This window comes from Solanum lycopersicum, chromosome 11 (genome assembly GCF_036512215.1).
Source record: "Solanum lycopersicum chromosome 11, SLM_r2.1".
NCBI classification, from domain to species: Eukaryota; Viridiplantae; Streptophyta; class Magnoliopsida; order Solanales; family Solanaceae; genus Solanum; species Solanum lycopersicum.
This window is the reverse complement of record NC_090810.1, coordinates 36,652,855-36,661,498: the sequence shown is the minus strand read 5'-3', so window position 1 is coordinate 36,661,498 and position 8,644 is coordinate 36,652,855. Positions and strand designations below refer to the sequence as shown.

At 33.0% G+C, this 8,644-nt stretch overlaps 2 long non-coding RNA genes across 2 annotated transcripts; both read left to right on the top strand.

Moving 5' to 3' along the window:
* Positions 1 to 266: 266 nt before the first annotated feature.
* LOC138339582 (uncharacterized) lies at positions 267 to 2,635 on the top strand. Its single transcript, XR_011212431.1, has 3 exons — positions 267 to 388; positions 1,328 to 1,397; positions 2,391 to 2,635. It is a non-coding gene; the product is annotated as an uncharacterized lncRNA (long non-coding RNA).
* A 1,094-nt stretch (positions 2,636 to 3,729) lies between these two features.
* LOC138339581 (uncharacterized) lies at positions 3,730 to 8,339 on the top strand. The gene is made up of 3 exons (XR_011212430.1): positions 3,730 to 6,091; positions 7,034 to 7,103; positions 8,087 to 8,339. It is a non-coding gene; the product is annotated as an uncharacterized lncRNA (long non-coding RNA).
* Positions 8,340 to 8,644: the final 305 nt, after the last annotated feature.

Sequence of the window (8,644 nt, the reverse complement as noted above, 5' to 3'; positions counted from 1 at the left end):
AATAAGTATAATTCATTAAGAGGTTGGAAGGAATAAAAATTTGTAACAACCCGTGTAGTCGTTTTGAGCACTAGAACATTTTATGTCAGAAAATACTTTCCTATAAATTTAAATGGGTGTTTTGGAGTATTCATAATTATAATTATGAAATTAGTGGGGTAGTTTTATAATTAAGTTAGTTGGTGGTTAAAGAAAATAACTTTAAAATTGATAGTGGACCACTTTTATAACTCTTATAAGTAGTATATTAGATTAGGGTAGAGAATAATTTTGTAGAAAATAAGAAAGGAGGGGAATAACGCAAAGCGGCGTTTGAACGAAGAAAAATCACGGGTTGCTTCAAGTAAACTATGCGACTGTTTCAATATTTTTTTGGTGTACTTTGATGGTATGTAGTACTTCAATTAGTAGTATGTCATTGTTCATATTAGTGGGAAAAAGGGGATAAAATAGTTAGTTGTTAATCAATTATATGAGGCAATTACAGATGGATTGCAAATCTAGGCTTCTTAATTAATTAGTGGAGACATTATTAGGGGCAATATAGTTAATCAATGGAAAGTAGAAAATCATTATATTTTATTAGGGGTTTGAATTAGAGCAAGAAAGGTAGGAATGTTTTTGCAGTGAGGAAGTCATGATAAGATTGTTTGTCGAGTTTTATTATCGAATAATGATAAGTTTAATTCACCTCATCATTTTTTTTATTGTTAAAATTGTTGTGGAACGATGTTGCTTCAGCAACATGGTATTGCATATTTTTTTTAAAAAAAATTATAGTTGATGATTAATGACTATATTAATGGATAAAAAAATGGTGGAAAATTATTTTATTATATGAAAAAGGTAAGTATTTTAGGCATAATGATGGGTCATGAATTGTAAGATAAAGATCAGTACATGGCGAAAGGTAGGCGTGTGGTGTGAGGTGCTCTCTGTTGCTGCCACTGGTTTCATAACCAGTGGTTTCGATTTTAAACATAATAATGTTGTTATCTTATTATATACTAAGTTTTGATATATCGAGATAGGTAACTAAATATTAGATATATTGAATTACTTAAATTTTATTTAAGTTGCGCTAATTGGAAGAATTAAGATTTTCACTTAGGTTTGAACTTTAAGGAATTAATTATAGAATTAGGTGCATTGATGGGTAGAGGTTAGACATAAAATAATTGGAGCTTTTGTGGGCTTATTAACTTACACCTTATTATATATGTATATATACTTTATAGATTGGGTGATATTTTGAGTCTAGGCTTAACCTATAGTAATGTGGGTGTTGTTAGTTTCGAAACCTTATTATGAATATATACTTGAATAGATTGCATCGATTTGGAAGGTCAACAGAAAGGAAAGGCTCAAGTCCCTGAGTGATTGTTCGATAAATTGAGGCAAGTGAATTTCTAAACTCTTGTTAAGTATATGGAATGCGTGTATTTCCTTGTGGTATATGTTATATATGTTTGGGAGTAATGGGACTGGGTGATGGGTTGACTTCCACATTGATTAATTCTAATGATGAAAACAAATGGTAATAAAAGGCAATGTCAATAATGGGTTGTGTGTGATGTGTTGATAATATCGAATGATTTGAAAGGCTTGTTGAATCATTGTTGATGTTGTAAATTGTGCAATGTTATGAAAATGGTGATATACTCTTTATTTCTGTGAACAAGTCATTTGCATTATTTTGACACATGGTTGTGAAAAGTGTTATGTGCATTGAGAAAGAATGAGAAAAGAGAATGTACCATTTCGAGGGACGTATCGCGCGCCACGATGGATACTATATTACGAGGAACGTATCGCGCGCCGTGATGGATACTATATTTCAAGGGACGTATCGCGCGCCGCGATGGTTACTATTATCGAGGGTCGTGTCGTGCGCCGCGACAGATGCATGGACAGATATGTCCCCCATGGGTCCCGGACTGAGAGACAGCGGGTGTGTATCACTAGGTCAGACATGCATCATTATACTTGACATTGCATTCCATTGCATTGCACATACTTATCATTAGTGAACTTGATATCGTATTTTGCTGGTCTTCTGATTGCCTTTCTGCGGAACTTGTGATTGATCAATATTGAGCTTGTTATTGCGGATATATAATTTGTTGAAGTATTGTTGTTGAGGATATGTAATTTGTTAAAGTGTTGTTGTTGAGGATATGTAATTTGTCTAAGTGTTGTTGTTGAGCTACGTGCAATGTAAACTGTGAGCTGTTAGGTTGGGTTGAATTTACTGCAGGTTGTAGTTGTGGAGGTTCGGTTGGGGGTGGTAGGAGTACCCGTATTTCATCCCCTTAGCTTGTGTTTAGAGGTTTACTTGCTGAGTACCGTGTGGTTTGGTACTCACCCCTTGCTACTACAAATTTTTGTAGGTTATGAGCCTGGATTTTTGTTGTACTTGTCATTCTCTTCTTTTCCGAGGCTTCTTGGAGATTTGTGAGGTAGCTGTTTTCATCTCAGCAGACTTTCTTCTCCTTAATTATGATCTTGTTCTATTCTAGAAACAAGTTCATTTGAGACTTGAGTTTTCATTTTAATCAATTGTAATATTTTAGAGGCTTGTACACGTGACTACCAGGTTTTGGGGTTTTTATTAAGTTACTTATATTTTATTTCCACACTTAATGTAATGGTTGAGTTTTAGGCTGACTTGTCTTGGTGGGATAAGACGAGTGCCATCACGTCCATTTTTGGGTCGTGACAAAATGGTATCAGAGCCCTAGGGTCATAGGTCTCACGTGTGTACAAGTCGAGTCTAAATAGAGTCTCGATGATCGGTACGGAGACGTCTTTACTTATCTTCGAGAAGCTATAGGACTTTAGGAAAGCTCATTTCTTTCTTTCTTTCGTGCTACTACTTGAATCCAATTGGTATCTAGGTGATACAAATTGGTATCTGAACTTCTTTACTCTATTTCAAATATGGGTACTACTAAAGTATTTGAAGTTGAAATAGCAACAAACAGAAATAAAAATAAATAAATAAATAAATATGTCCTTAGAAATAGATATATTTTCTCGATCGCAAAATGTGGTGGTAGTCTTATGTCGAGTGTCGGTTAATAAAGACACTACTACGACTTCATAGAGTGAGGGTATATTCGAGAAATTCATCGATGCTTACTTGGTTAGAGTTAGGAAGTGTGTTATTCTGTTATTGAATTGATCTAAGAAGTAAAACAAATTTTTTTGGTCTAGAGAGAGAACAAATTCAATAATGTTTTGCAAATATTCAATGGGTAGAAATATGTGGGCTATTTGGGTATGATATTATGAATATGTATGGTGTGTTCTAGTGAGGTATCTAACGGACTTTCACATTGTGGCAGTACTAGGGTTATGTGAAAACATGTATGTTCATTTTCAAGTATGAATACTAATTACTAAAGGAGTTACCAGTTGTATGACATAGTCAGATAATAAGATTTAGTGTTGCATTCACATTTGAGAAACCAACTAGTTTATTACTACAGGAACTTAGATTGAGCATTATTTTAAAAGAAAATTTTAGTGGTGGATCTTTGGGATAATATTAATACACTTAAGTTGTGAAATGTATGTTGAGGGTTCTGAATGAGTACTGACGATTTTATGTTAAGTTTCAAGGGATAGGTTGATACTGGAATGACCTAGTGAGTATACTTTGGGTGGATTAAGTTGAAAATTTTAGTAAGAAATTGCATATATAATTTGTTAGTCCCTTCATTTTGATTACTATATCTGAGTTTAAGGTGTCATGTCAAAAAAATAAAAATAAAAAATAAAAAAATTTGACTTTGCGATGATGAAAAGGGCTTACAAAGGATGATGGCAATAAGAGTACGTTATGGATGGTGACGGAGATGCAAATTATAGAATACAAATTGTTGGTCAAATAAATTTTGTATGGTGATAAAAAAAAACTTGTGAGTATCTAAGGTTGAGATTTATACTATTAGTGAGTAATGTGGTTGTATGATAAATTTTAGGAGATTTAGGGCACACTCGAATATAATTTAAAGGAGCTGGAATCATAACTAAAATAAGATAAAATTTGTGGGATGTGTAGCCTTAAGAAAAATAAGTGAGCAGAATTATTTTCTCAGATTGTAAGAAACTAAAAATGTATCTTCGAAGGAATCGAGAATTGGGTTCAAAATTGCGTGATTTCATCTATTTTGTTTTGGTTAAGGTAATAGCATAACAGGTTAATCAGCTTGGTTAAAAGCTATTGAATAGGACTTGAGAAAAGAGTGTACATACATTCAACTTGAATGTGACAATAAGTTCTTTTGTGATTTTGAGTTTAGTAATGAGTGCTATTGAGTTTTTAGCAAAGGATATGGTAAAATCTATGAATAGGCGATCAATGATAAGTTAAGATACATGAATTTCTAAAAATCTTCAAGGTATGAGCTAATGTTGATAGATTAGGGAATTTGGTTATATGGTGGAAATCATCGTTCAAGTTCCTTATTTTAAGTCGACATTCATGGTAGTATTAGTCAAGATATGAATTATTAAGGTAATAAATGATTAATCGTGTGGTGTATTGGGTAATTGAAAGAATTTATGCATGCTTTGGATCATAAAGTTGTTACTTTTGATTGTTAAAGGATCTAAGGAAGGGTTTACCCTCAGAGTTTTGATTTAGAGTGTGAAGTAAAATGTCATGGATTATTAGTAAAACATGAGATCGGTAAGCAAGCTAGATAAACAAGAGTTTGATATATTGAAGGAGCGAGATATTTAGAATTTGAACCATGAAAAGAATTTGAGAAGAGTGAAAGAATAAGACCTCTCGTATAAATCCATGGGGTGTAGTTGATGGTTGTTTTAATTTTTGCCTATGAGTTTAGATATAATTGTGAGATGTGAACTAGTTCGGTACAGACTTACTAGGAGTTTATCATCAACTTCTAAAAAAAATAATAATAAAAAAAAAAGAGTTTTGGTTTAGGTGACAAATAATGAGGTATGAAAATTTTAGTATTTTACAATGAGGTTAGATTGTTCAAATTAGGATAGAAGACTTAAGAATGATGTAAAAGGTTAGATACAATTCTACATGGTTATTAAGAATAAAGTTGGGTTAATACTACTCCATTGATGGGACTTCATAGAATGTTTAGGTGTGTTGCATGGACATTTGATGGTTAATAGAGGTTATGAGCTTATAGTATACAGAATAGTTTGAGTGACAAAAAATTTTCCTAAGTGTTGGCATGATATATATATATATATATATATATATAATGGTTTAAAATGGTACCTTAAGCATGGTATGTGAAAGTGGTGTAGAGTTAACTTTGGGTGTGATTTAATAGTTTTGTCTCAATGAAAAGGTACTATCCCATTTGAAATTTGTGCTATAGGCCTTATTTGGGAGTCGTATCTGTCAGGAAATGCTTAAATAGAAAGAGATAGTCATAGCTTGAACATGTATTTGATAAGCATACTTTGATACTAATGATGGTTTGAGAGTTAGGTAGATAATCGATATAGTTATACGTTTTGTTATTATTAAGAGTGTTGACTTCAATGAATGTGGAGTTTGATAAACCAAGTATGTGTACAATTATATTAGAGACATTCTATGAGGGAGGTGTAGATCTCTAATTTTTTGATACTATTGAGATGAAACAATGGGTATTAATATTTTGGAATAATCATTGAGATAACTATCCTTTCTTGCCTTGACTTCCTTTGATCGTTCGAGGACGAACGATGGGTAAATTGGTATCTATTGAAACAACCCGTGTAGTCGTTTTGAGCACTAGAACATTTTATGTCAGAAAATACTTTCCTATAGATTTAAATGGGTGTTTTGGAGTATTCATAATTATAATTATGAAATTAGTGGGGTAGTTTTATAATTAAGTTAGTTGGTGGTTAAAGAAAATAACTTTAAAATTGATAGTGGACCACTTTTATAACTCTTATAAGTAGTATATTAGATTAGGGTAGAGAATAATTTTGTAGAAAATAAGAAAGGAATGGAATAACGCAAAGCGGCGTTTGAACGAAGAAAAATCACGGGCATCTTCAAGTAAACTATGCGACTGTTTCAATATTTTTTTGGTGTACTTCGATGGTATGTAGTACTTCAATTAGTAGTATGTCATTGTTCATATTAGTGGGGAAAAGGGGATAAAATAGTTAGTTGTTAATCAATTATATGAGGTAATTACAGATGGATTGCAAATCTAGGCTTCTTAATTAATTAGTGGAGACATTATTAGGGGCAATATAGTTAATCAATGGAAAGTAGAAAATCATTATATTTTATTAGGGGTTTGAATTAGAGCAAGAAAGGTAGGAATGTTTTTGCAGTGAGGAAGTCATGATAAGATTGTTTGTCGAGTTTTATTATCGAATAATGATAAGTTTAATTCACCTCATCATTTTTTTTATTGTTAAAATTGTTGTGGAACGATGTTGCTTCAGCAACATGGTATTGCATATTGTTTTTTTTAAAAAAAATTATAGTTGATGATTAATGACTATATTAATGGATAAAAAAATGGTGGAAAATTATTTTATTATATGAAAAAGGTAAGTATTTTAGGCATAATGATGGGTCATGAATTGTAAGATAAAGATCAGTACATGGCGAAAGGTAGGCGTGTGGTGTGAGGTGCTCTCTGTTGCTGCCACTGGTTTCATAACCAGTGGTTTCGATTTTAAACATAATAATGTTGTTATCTTATTATATACTAAGTTTTGATATGTCGAGATAGGTAACTAAATATTAGATATATTGAATTACTTAAATTTTATTTAAGTTGCGCTAATTGGAAGAATTAAGATTTTCGCTTAGGTTTGAACTTTAAGGAATTAATGATAGAATTAGGTGCATTGATGGGTAGAGGTTAGACATAGAATAATTGGAGCTTTTGTGGGCTTATTAACTTACACCTTATTATATATGTATATATACTTTATAGATTGGGTGATCTTTTGAGTCTAGGCTTAACCTATAGTAATGTGGGTGTTGTTAGTTTCGAAACCTTATTATGAATATATACTTGAATAGATTGCATCGATTTGGAAGGTCAACAGAAAGGAAAGGCTCAAGTCCCTGAGTGATTGTTCGATAAATTGAGGCAAGTGAATTTCTAAACTCTTGTTAAGTATATGGAATGCGTGTATTTCCTTGTGGTATATGTTATATATGTTTGGGAGTAATGGGACTGGGTGATGGGTTGACTTCCAAATTGATTAATTCTAATGATGAAAACAAATGGTAATAAAAGGCAATGTCAATAATGGGTTGTGTGTGATGTGTTGATAATATCGAATGATTTGAAAGGCTTGTTGAATCATTGTTGATGTTGTAAATTGTGCAATGTTATGAAAATGGTGATATACTCTTTATTTCTGTGAACAAGTCATTTGCATTATTTTGACACTTGGTTGTCAAAAGTGTTATGTGCATTGAGAAAGAATGAGAAAAGAGAATGTACCATTTCGAGGGACGTATCGCGCGCCGCGATGGATACTATATTACGAGGGACGTATCGCGCGCCGCGATAGATACTATATTTCAAGGGACGTATCGCGCGCCGCGATGGTTACTATTATCGAGGGTCGTGTCGTGCGCCGCGACAGATGCATGGACAGATATGTCCCCCATGGGTCCCGGACTGAGAGACAGCGGGTGTGTATCACTAGGTCAGACATGCATCATTATACTTGACATTGCATTGCACATACTTATCATTAGTGAACTTGATATCGTGTTTTGCTGGTCTTCTGATTGCCTTTCTGCGGAACTTGTGATTGATCAATATTGAGCTTGTTATTGCGGATATATAATTTGTTGAAGTATTGTTGTTGAGGATATGTAATTTGTTAAAGTGTTGTTGTTGAGGATATGTAATTTGTCTAAGTGTTGTTGTTGAGCTACGTGCTATGTAAACTGTGAGCTGTTAGGTTGGGTTGAATTTACTGCAGGTTGTAGTTGTGGAGGTTCGGTTGGGGGTGGTAGGAGTACCCGTATTTCATCCCCTTAGCTTGTGTTTAGAGGTTTACTTGCTGAGTACCGTGTGGTTTGGTACTCACCCCTTGCTACTACAAATTTTTGTAGGTTATGAGCCTGGATTTTTGTTGTACTTGTCATTCTCTTCTTTTCCGAGGCTTCTTGGAGATTTGTGAGGTAGCTGTTTTCATCTCAGCAGACTTTCTTCTCCTTAATTATGATCTTGTTCTATTCTAGAAACAAGTTCATTTGAGACTTGAGTTTTCATTTTAATCAATTGTAATATTTTAGAGGCTTGTACACGTGACTACCAGGTTTTGGGGTTTTTATTAAGTTACTTATATTTTATTTCCGCACTTAATGTAATGGTTGAGTTTTAGGCTGACTTGTCTTGGTGGGATAAGATGAGTGCCATCACGTCCATTTTTGGGTCGTGACAAAATTTTAGCAAAAATGAATAAAATGAGTACCTATTTAATAGATGATGATGATAACTATAAGATATTACTACTCTATATTAAAAGATCTGAGTACTGATATAAAAATAGAAATTTATGACAAATTGGTAACATATGAGATAATAGAAATAACAACCCAAGGTTGGACTGAGTTAACCATACAAAGTATACAGGATGAACTTTATTATGATATGTATGGTTTATATGA